Genomic DNA, 18378 nt, shown 5'->3' on the forward strand with positions numbered 1-18378 from the left:
ATAGGGTGAAATGTGAATAGCAGAGAACAAATGCCACAGAGCACTTTACTAAGGGCAAATATCATAGTGCATTTTTTACGAAGGAGCACATCTGGTGGTAGTAGCGGGAAACAAATGACACAGTGCACTTTACCAAAGAGCAGGTATCACAGTGGAGTTTTCCAAAGGGCCAATATAACACAGTGCAGGAAGGATATAGCATAGCCACTGACCAAAGGGACTTTAACATACCCTTCTTAATAGCCAGGCCGATTGGATCACTCCCTGTAAGGAAAGTGTGTTCTTTGGGCACTAACAAAATAATAGCTGTTGCCTGCTGTAAAGTGCTGTTCCTTATGCACTAAATAGAGTGGAAAATGCTTGGAAATACGATTGATTCAATTCATGTTCATTTTAATAACAATTATTTGTAAATCGACTGTGGTAAGTCCAAGCATGGCACACATGACAACAAGGTGAGGTTTTAGAAATGTTTTTTATTGTAAGTTCTACAGAGAAGAGTGGCCCCAAACACCTGGAGTTTCTGGGGTCTAAACTACGAATAATGAGGGAATATTGGCACTTTGTATTGCCACATCCGGCCAGGGATGTGGCAATACAAAGTGTGGTCTGTTCCAGATGCCCAACACCATTGAGGATCTAAGTCCAACAAAATAATTCGGGCTCCTATTCTATTGTAACAAGTCCTTGCCTCTCCTGGAAAATACCTACTAGGAAAGATTTTCCTGTTTGCTGCTTTCCTCTCACATACTTCTAGGGCACTGTAAGGACCCAGGAATGAGACACAGACACAGTGGGCTCATAGTTTTGGCTATAAACATTTATTCAAAATAAAAGGGTGTTGGAAAAGGCCTCACTATCCCTACTCTAGGAGGCATTTCCCTACTTCAACCAAAACTAAAGGACTGTCCAGTGTCGGTGTCCAAAACAAAATATCCTGTGTCCAAAGTCCTATCCTTGCCTACTGTGAGAAACCAAAGGGTGTCTCACCCGCTAGTCCTTGGGAACTTGTCATCCAGGTGGCCAGGACATGGCCATCGCTTTTGGATCCAGTTCCTGGGGTGGACCAGTGCGGGAGGATCACCTTGGTGAGGGATCTTCGGGGAATGGGGTGAGACAGCCCCCTTTTTTGTTCATCTACCCCAACCTATTTTGTAGGATTTTCTGAAGTCCCAACCCCCACTTTTTACACAAACACTGGGCCGAGGAAGAGGGTGACCAAAAGTAACCAGACTAACTCGCACCCATCGTACTGGACATGTCCTGTTAATCGGGTCAGGCAAAGTTAGGCACTTTATTGTAAGTGCATACACTTGATACCAGTTGGCTCTCCTCACACGAATAAAAGGCAACACCTAAAGACGCACTCTGGGCAAGGTGGAACACGAGTACGAGCAGAACTTCCGGGACAAAGGCCCACCTACTGGAGCAGAGCAACGGAGCAAGGGACGAGAGCAGCGGGCCGAAAACCCTAAGGGTTCCCTACTGGAGGTCTTTGCCTTCACATGCCGCAAAATACACTGAGAGAAAGCCAGATGTATTTCAAGGACACCAGCGACCCTCATGGTTGAAGGGCAGAGTTGGGGAGGCGAGGCCAAGCCTGTGGTACTAGCCCTGACTCGCGAATTGGAAATAGCAAAACAAGAAAGATGCGCACACTGCTGGTGAGTTGCCAACCGACCTGAGAGACAGGTGTGTGCTAAAGCGAATGAAGTAGCAACATTATATCACATGTGAAGGCTGCGCGGGTGAGACCGCGAAGAAAGGCAGACCTGTGAATGAACTTTGAAGTAAAAGGCAGCTGTGAGATCAGTGATACTAAGTAACAGAGTGGTCCGGCGAAAGGAAGTAGCCCATTCAAAAGTCTCGGTGAGAGGTACATTGTGTGAAGCTATAACGCGAAAGTGAATTAAGCGAAAGTAAATGGGAACTTTGAGTCGAAGTGGTCCTGCAGTGGTCTGTAAGAACCATGCACATTCGGAAGTATTTTACATCCAAAATGGGTCCGAGCCCAATTGAGGGTGACCCGAAGTACAATAAGCTTGGGGAAGGGAGCCACCCGGCATGTTTTTGTTGAACTGTGACATGAGAGGTCCGAGCCCGACATAGGGGGACCTACGTGAACGGTGTGCTGTAAGGTCTGAGCCAGGCAGAGGGGCACCTTTGTGAACTTTACATTGGAATACAGTTTTGAAAGTCGAGAAAGAGACTTTAACATGGAAGTCCAGGAGGGCTTTAATTCATGGTTTGGAACTGCTTAGAGTGTTAGAATCCGAGCCACAGTGTGTCATCCTGACTATAAGGACAGCCTTACTTCGTGAGGTTGAACGCGAGTAGGAGAGCTGGTTCAACTACCTTTATTCTTTTAAACACTGATTTTTCCTTTGCATACATTTCTCCTTTTTACACTTTTTGTACAAGAGATAGGGAAGGCATTAAGTTTTTGTTAGTGTAGGCCATTTTGATTTGACAGACTACACTAGGACTGTTTTGTTTATCGTTTGATGGTCGAGACTACTCCCATCTTAGTTTTAGGGCAGAATAGGAGTTTCTCTGATCCCAGCATTTTCAATAAAGGTTTTACAAATTGTATCCGTTGTCATACTTGTGATACCATGCCTTCCCTACGCTTCGCATTCTATAAAACCGCTCTAATACATGAAGGGTAATGTATTTGGCCTGGTAAGTGCCCAAACATTCAAATTCAAATGAAATGTAGAACTTCAACACAAAGGTTCCCAATGGATGAGGGTCACAGTTCCGGGGGACAGCTCCCTTCTCCAGGTTTCTCTTCAAGACACTTCCAATTCACAAGGGCATGAATCTTCCTTAGGGCTATTTTTTTTTTTTCAACAAATCTTTTTATTTGATTTTGACAATAAACAAGCATCTCATAAGCATAAATTTGGTTAGCACAAAATGAATTCAGAAATGAAACGCAACAAATGAGGAACATAACCAAATGGGGATGGGGGGGGAGGAACAGTGGGAACGGGGGGAGGAATAAATCGGGCAGGGATGCTGCCAGTCATGTGGGATAGCTTCTTATTTTCACAGGGAGATTTGGCTGGTGAGCCTCTGAGGGAGGAGAGCCTCGGGTTGTGCTTCCTGAGCGCCAGTGCTTCAGCTACACAATGCCAGAGCCTGGGAGGAGTGTTCCATGAGGGCCTCTGGTCGGGGTTTGGGAGCCATTAGTCCTATTTGGACAGCCAGCGGAGGGACGGGGGCTTTCTTGCCATGCCGGGGAACTGCTCCGCGTAGTCCAAGAAGGGGGCCCAGGTGTCATAGAACTTGTTCCTCTTTCCCAGGCGGACAGCTGTTATTTTTTCCTCCACTGCAATGTCCCAGCATTTGGCCCACCACAGGGCCACTGCGGGGCCCTCTGGATGCTTCCACAGTCTGGCTATGGCGATCTTTGCCGCCGTGAGGAGCTGGGTGCACAGGTTTGCCAGGTTGCCGGTCAGTGGAAATTGGCCGTCCCCTGTGCTACCTAGTAAGATTATCCCTGGGTCCCATGGTATTGATAGGTCGGTGATTTGTTTGATAAGATCCAGGATCTCTTTCCAGTATTTCGTGGCCATCGGGCACGACCAGAGCAAATAGAACAATGTGCCTGTGTCTGTGCATCCTCTCCAGCACAATGGGGAGATCGCTGGGTTGCTCTTGTTTAGAGTCTCCGGGGTTAGGTACCACCTGTAACAGGTTTTGATCGCTCCCTCCTTATTTGTGATGCATTTCGAGCTCTTCTGAACTCTGGTCCAGATCTGTCCCCATTCTTCTATCTCGATTGCTCTGCCAATGTCCCTTTCCCACCTTTCCATATAGGCCTCCTTTTTTGTTGGGGTCTCCTTTGTCCATTAGTTTATACAGGGTCGCTATTTTCCCTGCTGGGGGCGGCGCTGTGAGAGTTCTTTCCAGAGCCGTCGGTTCTCTGCTGCCGTGCAACTTCATTGATCCATGTGAGAGCCAGTGTCGAAGCTGCGCGTAGCGGAATCTTTCCGATTCAGGCACCCCAAATTTGCTCTCGCATTCCTCGAAGGTTAGCGGGTTTCCCTCCGCGTAGAAGTCCCCTACATGCTTCATCCCTCCCGCCTTCCAGTGGTCGAAATTGTTCGGAGCCTTGCCGGGGGTGAAGTCTGGGTTGTCCCAGATCGGAGATAGTGGGCCAGTTGTGGTCCTGCAGCCCCATCGTCTAGCTGCCTTCCTCCAGTTTTCCACAGTGTTCTTGGTCGTGGTCAGTAGTCCCGCATTTGGGGGGATCGGTAGGCCTAATGGTGTGCGGGAGTGGCTCTAGGGGGCCGCCGCACCAGTCCTCCTCTAGCTTTATCCAGCGCGTTCTGTTGGAGTTTAATGTCCAGGTGAAAGCTGGTGTGAGCTGGGCCGCGAGGCAATACCTGTCCACTTCTGAGGCCCCCAGGCCTCCCGTTTCCCTGCTTCGGAGCATCACCCTACTGGCTATTTGCGGCTTCTCCCCTCCTCCCCCGCAGACGAACTTCAGGATGTTTGCTTGGAGTTTCTGTAGGTCCTTCAAAGGGATGGAGATAGGGAGGGTCTGGCAGTGGTATAGGAGTCTAGGATTCCTTTTGACTGCTGTTATTCTTCGCAGCCACGACACCTCTTGCTTTTTCCAACTATTCTGGTCTGATTGCAGCTCCTTGAGAAGGAGGAGGTTTAGCCTATACGCTTTCTCTATTTTGCTTGGGATATGGACCCCCAGGTAGCGGAAGTGTGAGCTGACCCATTGGATGGGGTGGCTGGCGGCCAGCGACTCAACCAATGGTCTTGAGGTGTTGATCCCGATCGCCGTTGATTTTTCGAGGTTGACCGAAAACCACTGAGGCTGCCCAAAAGTTAGCCACTTCGCTCCACAGGACCACCAGGGATGTTTCGGGCTTGGTGGGGGTCAGGAGGACGTGGTCGGCATACAGGGCTATTTTGTAAGCTGCCCGCCTGTCAAGGGGTTATCGCGTACTCTGCAGGCGAATGGCTCCATAGACAGGGCGAAAATGAGCGGGAATAGAGGGCAACTGTGCCGCGTGCCTCTGGTGATCCGAATCCTGGGCGATTTGTTGCCGTTCATTCTCAGTGTCGTGTTGGGTGCTGGTAGTTGGCCAGGGTCCATTTCCGGAACTTGGGGCCGAAGCCCTAGGTGTTTTAACGTAGCTTCTATATATCCCCAGTCCAGCATGTCAAATGCCTTGTGCGTGTCGTGCGACAGGACTGCCATCTGCTCCTCGTCTTGCCTGCCGATTCAATGACGTTTAGGGTGCGCCTAATGTTGTCGAAGGTGCTGCGGCCTGGGATGAACCCAGTCTGGTCTGGGTGGATTAGTTCTGGGAGGAATTTTGCCAGTCTGCGAGCCCCGATTTTGGAGAAGACTTTGGCGTCATTGTTCAGTAGGGTGATCGGTCTGTATGATGAGCAAAGCTCCGGTTTCTTCCCCAGCTTCAGGATTAAGACTGTTAGGGACTCCTCCATAGAGGGGGTGATGGAGCCGGAGGTTAGGAAAGAGTTGTAGAGTGATGTGAGATGTGAGGCAAGGATGTGGGTGTATTTTTTGTAGAACTGGGCCGTTAGTCTGTCGGGGCCTGGGGCTGTGTTCTTCAGAGATCGAATTGTCTCCGATACCTCTTCCGTAGAAATGGGTAATTCTAAGGAGTCGAGCTGTGGGAGCGGGAGGGCCTGTCGGGTTGCTTGTATGTACTTAGGTTGTGCTTCTTTACTAGTGGCAGGACTGGACATAATCCTTGTGTGGTGCTCGGTGATGATTTCCAATTTCTCTGTTTCTGCAAAACAGGGCTTGCCGTTCCGGTCTTGTAGGGTTGGTATCCTGTTCTGGGAGTGTAGCTTCTTCAGTTTCTGCACTAGCAGTCGGTTGACCTTGTTGCTGTTTACATAGTAGTATTGTTTTGTGTAGGCTAGCGCCCGGACCGTCCAATCTGCCAGGTGCATTTCGAGCTTCGCCTTTGCTTTCTTGAATTCCCTACCTATTTTCACAGAATGGTGTTTCTTGAATCAGGATTCTAATTCCTCCACCTCCGCCTCCAGTTTGGAGAGTTCGAGTTGGTATCTCCTCTTGTGTGCCGCTGTGCAGTTGATGGCCACTCCTCTGATGACTGGCTTCATTGCCTCCCAGACCATGGCTTTGGAGGTGCCCCTTGCTGCATTCTTCTTAAAGTAATTTGTAAGGGAGTCCTGGAGTTCGCTGCTGGAAGCTATATCTGCTAGAATATAGTCTTGTAGTTTCCAGGACGTCTGCGGGGGGGCTGCTGGGTGGCCTTTGACTCGCAGGCGGACCATGACTGGGGCATGGCCGGATATCACTCTACGGCCGATTTGTATGTCCTCAATACAGGGGAAGAGTGCGCCGGACACCAGCAGAAGGTCTATACTTGAGTGGCCTCTGTGAACATGGGAGTAGAATGTATAGTCCCGGTCCACATTATGAGCCAACCTCCAGGTATCAATGGTATCTGTGTCCCTTAAGAACTCTGCCATCCCCAGTGCCCGGGAAAAGTCCTCCCTGGAGGGCGGCAGTGTTTTGTCTAGGTTCGGGTCTGGGCTGAGATTGAAGTCTCTTCCAATTAGTAGGCTCCCTTCTGCGAAGGAGGTGAGCACGGGGAGGATGTTGCTGAGAAAGTGGTCTTGTTCAGTGTTCAGGGCGTATATCACAGCTATGGTTACTGGGAGTTTGATCAGGAGCCCCCTGAGTAAAAGGTATCTCCCCTCCGGGTCCCGCTTGACCGAGATTCGAGTTAGTGGCACTGCGTGGCTGAGGAGGATGGCTACCCCCCTTTTCTTCTGGCCCGATGAGGCGAAGAGTTTCGTGGGGTATTGTCGAAAGTTCACTCTCTTCTCGTCCCGTTCCAGGAGGTGAGTTTCTTGGAGGCACACTATATCTGCTTCCAGATGAGCCAGTCTGTGTTCCACAGACTTTCGTTTTCTGGGTGAGTTCACCCCCTGTACATTCCATGTTATCATGGTGAGTTCTTTAGTAGTTTCCATAGTCTGGGGAGGAGCTGCGAAGGAGTTCCTTTAATTGCCTCTTCTGGTGCCCCACCAGAGAACCGGTCTCCCTGTAGATGATTAAGTTCTTGTTCCTGATCACCCTGTCCATGTTCCCGCCCCCCCCCAAGCCCCACCTTCCAGACTCAAAACAGGTCTTTAGAGCCAGCCTTCGACCAACGGGGTATCCGGCGAGGCCAACTCAACCGACTAATTTGGAGGCAACAGCGCCTCGACTGATGTGTGGTGAAATAGCGGGGTCTGAAATTCTGGTGCCCCCTCGTGCCTTCTGCTACTTGCATGTTCTGTGGTCTGCATAGGGGGTAGGTCGTGTTGTGGGCCCCTGGTCGGAGCTCATCATCTGGGCCCTTCTGTGTGAGGGGCGCTCAGCCCGCGCCCTTCAGGTTGTTTTTGGGCGGTGGGCCCCAGAGCCTCCGTCATCTCTCCACGCGCGTCCAAACGGGGTTCAGATTCCCAGTTCGGGGCGAACTGGGGGGGAGGTGCGTCCTTGTCGGGATCATTGTCCGCTTCCGGGTTTAAGAGATTTTTAGCCTCCTGTAATGTGCGGATGAGGCGGGGTGTGCCCTCCCAGGTAAAAGCCAGGGCCGTGGGAAAAGCCAAGTGATGGTTGATTTTCTTCTCCCTGAGCCAGTCCGTGATTGGTCGCAGTACCTTCCTCTTTGCTAGCGTGGTGGTAGCCAGGTCCTGGTACAGGGAGATGGAGGCATCCCTGAAGAGGATGTGGGGTGAGTCCCTTGCTTCCTGCATGATTTCCACCTTGGCTTTTTAGAAGTGTACTCTGGCTAGGACGTCGGGTGGGGTGGCCGTGTTTGCTCTTTTTGTTGTTCGATGCACCCTGTCCAGGTCGAGTGGAGCCCCGTCCGGGAGGTTTAGTATGAATCGGAACAGGTTGTTGACGTAGGGGCCCAGTTCTGTGTCCGAGACCATCATTGGATTCCCTCTCAGACGGATGTTGTTCCGGCTGGAGCGGTTTTCAGCGTCTTCCTGCTGAAGCTCGAGGGCTTTGCATCTGGCCTCAAGTGCTATGATCCTGTCAGCTCCCTCCCCAATCTCGTGGCTGTGTTCGCATTGGATCTTCTCTACCTCTTCCGTTCTCACCTCCACCTCCCCCATTCGTTTATCCAGGGCCGTGATCTTTTTAATGACCTCCTCTGTGCCCTTCTGGTATTCCTTTGTGAGGGCCTGCAGCAGCTCCTGCAAATCCGATTTGGTTACTGCCTGCGCCATGGGGGTCGGGTCCGCCTCTGCGTGTGTGCTTACCGCTAGTGTCTCTGAGCGGTCCGCTTTCTTGGGTTTGTCTGTGCTCGGGTTTGCTAAGAGGGTCGAGATGTCCGTCTGTTTTGTGGCTTTCAGTGTTTTGGCCATGCTGGGCAGAGCAAAAGTAAGAGTTCCTGTGGCCCCTCAGGGGGGGATTCACTTATGCCCCTGTGGTTCTGTCTGGCTTGGGCCTCCCTCGGGGGGAGGGGGGGTCCTAAATTCGTTGCTGGAAAGCTGACCAGGCGTTTAGCATGGCAGACCCTGAAGATGCAGAGATGGGGTCCTGGAGGGCTAGTCCTGGGCACCTTGGGTGGGATTCCCCAGAGATGCGTAGTTCCCGAGGTTCTGCTGTGGCTGTCCCTGGGGATGACACTGCCGAGATGTAGGGTTCCTGGGAGAGGAGTTGGGTCAGTGGACCGCCAGGTGGTGCTCCCGGGTTCGGGTCCCCCCATCCGAACCGGGCATTTCAACCACCTGTGGATGGTTGCTGATGGGGCCCTGGGCCGGGACCGCCGCCACAAGTCCCTCCAGGTGGCCCAGCGATGATTCCTGCGGTCCGTGGCAGTCCTGCAGTGGGGGGGCGCCCAGGGGGAGGGCACCGGCTGCTGAGCTGCATGGGCTGCTGTCTTCGCTTTAGTGCGCCCGTCAGCAGGAGCTGCTGGGGGCGCTAAAGGGGCCGCTGTGGCGCTGCAGGTGCTGCAGATGCTGCTGGGGGTGCTGCAAGAGCTGCAGATGCTGCTGGGGGTGCGGCGGGCGCTGCCAGGGTGCTGCAGGTTCTGCCAGTGCTACCGGGGTGCTGCTGGGTGTTGCTTGGGGGCTGCGGGGTGCCACACGACCCTCCAGGCGGTCCAGTGATGGTTATTGTGGTCCGTGACACGGACCCGCAGTGAGGGGACCACCCAGGTGAGGGCACCGGCTGCTGGGCTGTTGTCTCTGCTTTTTGGTGTGCCTGTCTGCCGCTCCCTTCCCGCGGCCAGCACACAGTGCTGCGGTTGCTGCTGGGGGCTCCGCAGGCCCTGCCGCGCTCCAGGCTGGGCCCGCCTGGAGCCACAGGGAGGATCAAGTGAGGCTGTGAGGCTGTGGGGCAGTCTGCAGGCCAGGGAGAGAGCGGGAGAGCCCTGCTGGAGCGACCTCGGCTGTTTGTTTCTGCCAGGGTCCGATGCAGGGGGGGGCGACTCCCCAGGCCCCGAGGGCTGCTGCTCTTGGCTTCTGCTGGGGAAGGTCCGCTTCTCGCTGCTGGAGGGGCTTCCCTCCCGTGGCCGGCACACTGCGCTGCTGGGGGCTCTGCAGGCCCCGCCGCACTTCAGCCTGAGCCCGCCCAGAGCCACTGGGGGCTCCGCCGGAGGATCAGGTAAGGCTGTGAGGAAGTCCGCGGACGAGCCCGGCTGGAGCGGCCTCGGCTGCTGGTGCCTCCTACTCCTCCGGGGCATGCGCTAGGGGGCCAACTCTCCAGGCCCTGAGGGCTGCTGCTTTTGGCTTCTGCTGGGGAGGTCTGCAGCGCCCGCAAGCACCACCGCTCGTTGGTCGAGCAGGGCTCCCCCCGACTTGGTCTGCTGGAGCTCTGAGGTGGTGATTTCGCTCCTGCACAGGGGCAGTCCGGGGCCGCCGATCCGTTGATCCCAGCTGCTGCTAGCTCCGGGGTCTCGGCTCCGCTCCTATGCCTCCGAGGTCGTTCATCTTGTCTCTGCCGATGGGCGGGATTTTACCTCGGCAGCACCGCAGTCTCCGGGGGATGCAGAGGGCTGAAAGCGCTCCCGGATGGGCACCTGCATATGCTGGACAGAGGGTGCCCCTTTGCTGTGTGTAACGGGCTATTTCACCAGCTTTTCATAGTCGGTTGCGTTCCGTGAGGCGGGAGCTCCTAGAGAGCCTCTGAAGCCACCATGGCTCCAAGCCACGCCCCCTCCTTAGGGCTATTTTTTAGACAAAATTCTTGTATACAAAAAACAACTTGGATGTAAGTTCCAACTTCGTAGGATACCTGGTGTAATCACCTGCCAGGTTCTTTTCCACTTTAACTTTTGCTTTCAGTCTTGGTTTTGCCTGGTGTATTCTCCTTCCAGGACTTCTTTATGTAATTTGTTTTCCACACTTGCAAACTTGCTTTTGCCTGATTTACTGTCCTGCCAAGGCGTTTCATATGTTTTGCTTAATACAATTGAAAACTAGATTTTACCTGGTTTACTCTCCTGCCAGGGCTTTTCATCTGATTTACTTAGCAAAGTTGCTTTTCTCTCACATTCATTTGATTTGCTTTAAACGATTGTAAACTTGCTTTTCTGTCGCAGTCATCTGATTCACTTTGTACAATTACAAACTTGCTTTTCTCTCACATTTATTTGGTAAACCCTTTTTGGGTAATATTGGGTTTCATATTCCTTCTCATTCACTTCATATATGTTTGTCGTTCTTTGGCAGTGTTGCCGGAGTGCCTCGGTGTCCCATTCGTACTCTCTAGGGTTCACCAGTATCTTATGGCAGCCTTCGATTTCTTTGTGGTACACAGGTGGCCTGACTCTGGTGTCCCGCTTCCAACTCGAGGGCTCCCCGGCTTCACCGTACAGCTTCCAAGTCCTTTGAGGCTCCCATTTTCCTCTAGGCTCTCGCACCATGTTCAGATGGCGGTGAGGCTGCATCCAGGTTCCTGTGGCCGGTAGGGAGTTTCTTCTTAGTACTCACATTCGCCGCACAGCGTACCGGCCTCTGCAGATCTCTTGCCTCTTGCCTTCCTCCCGAGCCTGTCTGCTCCACGGTCTTCTGGCATCCTCACAGTCCCTCGATCAACACTCGGGGGGGCTTGACTTCCCCAGGCAGCATTGTCTCATTCCATGCTGGGTAAAACTTTTAAATGTCCCAGCACCTATTGCACGCTCACAAACACTAGAGCATCTCTGGTGCTTCTTGTCCCTGGTGATATTCATTGCTCCATTCAGCCTCTTCGTCCCAGTATTGTTAGATGTATGGGAATTGTAGCCAGTTCTTAGTGTCTTGTGTATTGGAAGGTGTTACCAGTAGGTCTTATGGATGGTTGAAGGGAACTGGCACAACATGCCATCAAGGCATAGGAAATGGAAGGGCTATACCTAGAATGGATTAGATGATACCATGTCTCATCCAATGATGTATCACCCCTCCGATGGTCACCTCCCCCCATGTGTTCCTCTCTCATATAGCCACCCCTAGGGTCAGTATCAAGTAGCGGATGCCATCCCATGGCGACAACGTGAGAGTTTTTCCCAGGAGGAGTAGTGATGGCATCTCAAATTCATCACAGGACATACATTCTTTGTTTAGACTCCTGACCTGACTCTTTGGAACTAATTAACCTTCTGCTTTACTTCCCTTGCCCTTTTGCTCATTCATTTTAATTTTTTGTAATTTTTTTTTTTTTACAAATGTTCTTGTTATTTTAACATATAAACATGCTACCTTACAACTGTGGCTCAAATTCACATAGCACACGTTTAATTACACAACTGCCATACCACTCCCCCCCCCCCTCCCTTCCCGGCCTACCTCGCACCTCTCTTCCCTGCTAAACCCCATCGGTCTTCTCTCACCCTACTGTGTACTACCTGGTAATGTCTGTTCCTCACCCTGCACACCTTGTGCCGATACTGCCATATCAGACACCAACTGCTTCCAGTCCTCCTTCCTCCTGTTACGAATAACTGCCTCTCGCTTCCTGCCACACCACAGATTCAGCATTAGCCCATTTCATAAGGTCCCCCCACCGCAGTGCCACTGCTGGTCTAGTCCGCACTTTCCATCCCATTGCTATCCTGCTTTTCGCCAATATGTATGCTAGGTCTTTCAGTTTGCTCACATGTTTAGCTCTTTTAGGTCTTGGGAACCCCCCCTAACAGACAAGCCTTCGGGGATCCCATATCCAGGGTAATTCCTGCCTTTTTCCCCCTTTTGCTCATTCTGATGGGAAAACTGACCAGTCCATTACATTAGACTATCAGTACTGAGAGACTATAGGTCTCATTACGAGTCCGGCGGTAACCATGCCTGAAATTCCGGCAGGTTACAGCCGGACTCGTATTACCATTCCGCCTCCGTGATTCCCGGAATCACCGGGGCATTACTACCCCGGTGACCCGGTAATTCCGGAGGCAGAATTCGGTAAATCCCCATTCCCATTAGACTCCATGGGAATGGGGAAGTGGAAACACTGGCACCATCCCGCCTGCAGAACTCGAGATCAGTCGGTCCGGAAACCACGGTGGCGGCGGGTTTACTGCCACCGTTATTTCAGGACCGACTGACTCGTAATGAGGCCCTATGTCTCTGTGAATTTCTTGTATCGTTAGAATTGCACGCATCACCTTAAAATGAACTGCGGTACTATCCTTATGTCTTTTTCTGTAATGGCGTTTTGGTTACTTTTACAATGTGCCTAGGATGAGCTTGTGGCAGCGTATACCTTTCTACTGTGTTTTTGTGATTTTACTTGTGCACTTTTGCATTTACTGCAAATGGCTACTTATGGTGCCTAGAACCCTAAGATGGGCATGCCACAAGGTTTTTTATCGTTCTTTGGCCATATTGTCCTTTGGTCTTCTTCCTGCCCCCTTGTGTCTGGAATTGCCATGTATGGAAAGCCCTTTCCTCGGAATAGCTGCTGCTTTACCGGGCTAAGAAGAGGTTTGTGTTTGAGACCGATGTGGGGACTGTCTGGTCCCAGTACACATCCAGGTGCCTGAATGTCTGTTTCTGACAGATGTTGTGACCAGTGGCTATCCATGATTGGAAAGCCACTGTCAGTTTGAGTGGTGCAGATCCTTGACATTGGTGGGCTTGGGCAAGCTCCAAACTGAAATCTCTTATAAAAGGAGGGCTCCTGCAGCCATTCAATAGATCATTGTTGAAGCCAAGACCTATGCGAAGATGTCCAGCCCGCTGACGACCCAAGGGTGACTCCTTCAGCTGAACAGCATCAACACCTGTGAAGTCCCAGTTAAGCCCTGCTCCCACTTACTGATCTCAAGGAGGCCTTCATTGATGCTTCGACCCCTGGACCAGTTGGAACAACCAGTCTCGACACCTGCTCGAGGATCCATGCTGCTGAGCCTTTTGACCCTGGAGCAACCAGTGGACTGACCAGCTCTCTCCTGGGCTTCCTCGCTGTAGCCATCAACTTTCCGATTGCATCCATAGAACTTGGAAGATCATCAACTTTTGTAAAAAGACGCCTGCTCCTGCATTTTCAGCGCTCTTGCATCAACAGAAGCTGTGCTGGTCCTGCTCCTTTGTTCATCCACTGAAATTCACCTGCCGCCGCCTGATCATTGCAGCTGCCATTGATAATTCTCTTCATCGTCCCCTAGAGGTGTCCCGAGGTGATCAGCCGCACAGAGTCTTCATCTCTTCTTCATTTTAGTGTTCTGCTGGAAACGGTTAGGAAAGATATTTTCTTTTTGCAACTTTCCCTCCATAGTTTCCAACAAAACCCTGTTTTTAGGCTTTCTTTGATACTGTCCTGACTGTTTGAAGGGAAGTAAAGCCCCCAGCTTCTCTTCCTTTGCCTTTTGCTCACAGGTTGTGGGGAAACTGATCAGTCCTTCAGACTATCAGTACTGGGAAACGATTTCCCTTTGGATTTATTGTATTTTTATATTGCACACAGAATCCATAGCTCTCAACTCACCCGCTTTTGGCGGGTGTTACCCGCCTTGTAAACAGGTGAGTCACCCGCCAAGCCTCATGCACGCCCATTCATTTCAATGGGCCTCTCACCCGCCAAACACAAAATCGGGTGATTTCACCCGCCTTTGCATCGAAAAAGGTTGAGAGCTATGCAGAATCTTACAATACAGTGTTATGCTGTGCTACTGAAATTTCTAACACGCACGTCCACCCAGAGGGCATCTTGGTGTCAGGATTCCAAGATCACAGCCCGCATTAGTGAACTAAAACAGAAAGGTTTTCAAGGCCCACCGGAGAAGGAGGTGATTTTCAATTGCTATCAAGGCCGCAGGCAATTCATTCCACAGTTTAGCGCTGCAAAAGAAAAAGCACGCATCCAGGAAGTGCACCGGAAGTGCACAGTGACTGTTTGACTGTTCGACGGGTCGCGGGCCAGCAGGCTGGGGGATTCTATGTTTGCATCATTAAAAATGTCTTGCCTCTAACGGGGCTCCTTAGTAAGTAGTCTGAAAGTGTGACCATAACTGAATTGACTGTCTTTTCACCCTGCATTTCCTTAATTTGAAAATCACCATATGGCGTTATATGTACAGAAATTCAATAATTAAGTTTGCCTATATTTGAACTCGAGCTGGTGAATAGCACTCTAGTTACATTTGAACTCGAGTTGGTGAATGTCTTCTGATTACTAATATTATTGTGAACAATACTGTTGTTTACAGTTGAACTTGAGCTGGTGAATAATATTGCAGTTTACATTTGAATTCGAGCTGGTGAATTTCCTTCTGACTAATATTATTGTGAACAATATTGTTGCTTACATCTGAAATTGAGTGGGTGAAATAACTGTTGCTTACATTTGAACGTGAGCAAGTGAATATTATTGTCATCTATGTTTTGAACTCGAGTTGGTGAAAATCACGGTTACCCTTATTTGAACTGAAACTGGTGAACATCACTGCTGCTTACATCTTAATATGAACTGGTGAATGTCCTTGTTACCTATGCTTGAACTCGAGTTGGTGAATATGATGGCTATTTATATTTGAACTCGAGCACACGAACATTGCTGCTATCTGCACTTGATAACGAGCAGAATTCTATATATCTGAATTCGAGTTGGTGAACGTTATTGTTGCTTACACTTGAATGTGAGCTGATGAATGTTATTGCTATGTAATTTGAATTCGAGCTGGTGAATAGTACGGCCATTTATAGTTGAAATTAAGTTGGGGAATATCACTGTTGACACTAGAGAAGCTATAACAATGGTTAATGGGCTTCGTAGTGGTCGAAAGATCCACGATGCCACCATCAACAAAAGTAATGAAGTAGATACCCTCAGTGAGGTAGATGGCTTAAATGCATCGACTCATAGTGAAATGAGTCTTTCTAACGAGACTGGCACTTCAACTTGCTCTGAAAAACTAGGCAGAATCTTACCGCAAAAATTGTTGTATAATACAGTTGATGAAAGCCATTGCCCACTGCATATTGAACCAATAGTTAAGGTTAAAACAGGTGATTTATTGATGCCACAGACCTATAAAGTGAAGGAGATGAATCAGGATAAATCGAATTTACCACCTATTGATGATTTAGAGGTGCCTGAACATGGGGAATTATTATCCAAGATGTGCATCTAAACCTAGATTCTCTGTCTCCATCATTGCACCAGCGATTGAGGCACTCTTGGAAAAACGGATGCGTTTTTCAAGGGGACCCTCAACCCCGGTCAAACAAAGAAGATACTGCATTGAAGATGTTCATGTATTCAGCAAATCCACGGACTTGACGGAAATCCAGATACAGGGTAACGAACACCTGATAGGGGGTGATTTGACGAAGGCGGATGCTCCTATGCAGGAGTTTCATAATCTTGAATCTAGCTCGCCCTCTGAAATTCGAAGAACTACTAACTCCCTAGGGGTTCATACATTATCTGAACCGGAGACTGCCATCTCCCCTCCTACTTCGAAATCAAGGGGTGCAGAGTTTGAAATGGAGGTCGAATGTAACCTGCTTGAAACCTCAGATCTAGGATCGGACTTTCCAGTCCTGACAAGGATACTTAATCTCCTTGATAAGGGACATGAACAAAACGCACACCCAAATTGTTACCATTAATGGTCTATTAATGGAGGTATTAGCTAAAGTAAACAGAATGTAAGGGTTACTATTTACCTGTGATGCTGTGGCAGCGTTGTCAGTTGAAAAACAAAAGCCAAGCCCAGTGATGATAGATAGAGCTACTCAAACCCTGGCGGATTTGAGAATGGCCGGTACGGCTAAATCATTTGCACCTATTACTACAGTAGAAGAGACTAAACCTGACAAGGATGACACATTTAAAAATGAACTATTTGAGCTGGTATTGGCTAATGCTGTAGCAATCAAACAAATTATACAGGGTGAATTATCTACTCAGCATTATGCTGGAGACAAGTTGGACATTTTACCTCAGGAAGTATGTTTTAGCCTTGCGACTCACCCTGATAGCCCATCAGCCCTGACTAATCTAATTGATCTTGATGATGATATACAGAAATCACAAAGTCTCCATGAACCGTCTAAAGAGACTATGATCAAAGAACCAGAGATCAAATCGGTGTTGACCAGAAAGCTAAAACGACTGATTATTAGGGCTGAAAAACATAGGGTAAATCGAGAAAAGAATAATAGCGCAAATAAAAAACTAAAAACAAAAAATGATTTTCTGAAGACAGAAAAAAGAGAGATTAATTATTGAAGAGGAGAATTTTGACATCCAGTAACTCAACAAAGAATCTAGAGTATTGCTGGATGTTGAGTCTGATAAAAAAGATCTGTCTATTGAAGAGGGGTCTGAAAAGCAAATAAAAAGTGAGGTGAACAGGGAATTATTACCAAACGATTCTGTATGTTCTCCGAAACAGAAACAATCTGATCTGTTAAACTTCTTTCCAGCACTATATATCAAGAAAGCTTGTAATAAAATCAAACAGGCTGGTCCAACAGAAATCCAATAAACACAAATGTGGATCAACTAAAATCAATAAGATCACATTCAAACGACCTGGACTCTCAATTAATTAAAAATGAGAAAGCTACAAAAACACCAATCAAGAGAACTGATATGGACTCATCCCTGAGTGTTAATAAGTCTGTTATTAGATGAAGGCGGGAAATGCTGCTACATTAGCTGTGAGTCATTCGAAAGTGGTGGTAACACACAAAGAAGAAAGTTCTTTAAAGGATCAGGCTGATTGCTTATGAGTCTAGCCTGGAACCTGATGTGGTGATCCTTACCCCTGAAACACAGTCAATGATGGGATGGGAAACTAAGCTTGTAACATCTTCTAAAGTTAACTTAAATCGATCAGCTATCCTCAAGGCATTCCAGGCAATCCCAGCGTTGAGAACTATCAGGAGTGATGACATTGCCTCGGTACGCCTAGCGAGTGCCAACCCGACGAGGATGATATGTGGCTATCACTCCCATATTATAATGAAAATTATATGGGAGCAGAGAGAAGACTTGAAATTACTAGGGTTATTTCCATGTATATTCAGCTCGGATGAACACGCCAAAATGTATTATTACTACACCCCCAATAAAGGAAGAATCGCTCGTGACTTCAATATCTGGGGGTAGTCTGCCTCAACTGACAGAGGATTTGTTCAAACAGTTCATGTGTTTTGCAGCGATATTTTCTGGAATGGCCGGTTCAGGACAAAGTAATGTGGTACAGGCATCGCTGCTTAAGGAAAAACAGTAGGACGATGTATTCGGACTGTCCTTGTTCTCATGGAATTCATGTTGCTTAAGCAACTTGCGTTCCTGGATGGCTAAATTTGATGCATTTACCCATCCAGGCGTTTGTCTAATCCAGGAAACAATGTCACAGGGTGGTTTCCATTTAGAAGGATATCATACTCACTACCAGCCAGCAACAAGGGGTCTTCTTGGTCACTGCCTTTGTAGCAGTAGAAATACATCCATTAAGATGTAATGCTTTGAGACTCTTGATTGTTAACTTATATTGGAACCCCAATAACATCTCTTTTGAAAATCTCACCAATCAGATTAGTACCATCTTTGAAAATGTATTCTCTACAAATTCTAATACTTGTATTTTGATTGGAGGAGATTTTAATGCTACCTGTTTGGCTACTAACAAGGAGACCAGCACAGGTAAACAGAGACATGATCAATCAAGTTCTCCGATAAATGGAAGAAGATGGGTTGACTATCTTCTATCATGGGACATCCAATTGGCCCCCTTTTCAAGTGGTTCATATCAACACACCTGGTCTAGAGGGCCCTGGATGTCCATGATAGACTAAATATTTGTATCCACTAAGTTGCTATGTATGATTGACCCAATACTAATTTGTGACTTGCAGTATGGTGATAATTTCGCCTTGAATCACTACTCCATCTAAATCTGGGCATGTTTAAAT

General features: G+C 49.0%; 1 protein-coding gene across 4 annotated transcripts in view; it reads left to right on the plus strand.

The window, feature by feature from the left end:
• RMC1 (regulator of MON1-CCZ1) overlaps positions 1 to 18378 on the plus strand; it is a 1737150-nt gene that overhangs the window by 277583 nt on the left and 1441189 nt on the right. The gene's annotated exons all lie outside the window — the stretch shown is intronic.

This window comes from Ambystoma mexicanum, chromosome 5q (genome assembly GCF_040938575.1).
Source record: "Ambystoma mexicanum isolate Mex_15411 chromosome 5q, UKY_AmexF1_1, whole genome shotgun sequence".
In the NCBI taxonomy this organism is placed as follows: domain Eukaryota; kingdom Metazoa; phylum Chordata; class Amphibia; order Caudata; family Ambystomatidae; genus Ambystoma; species Ambystoma mexicanum.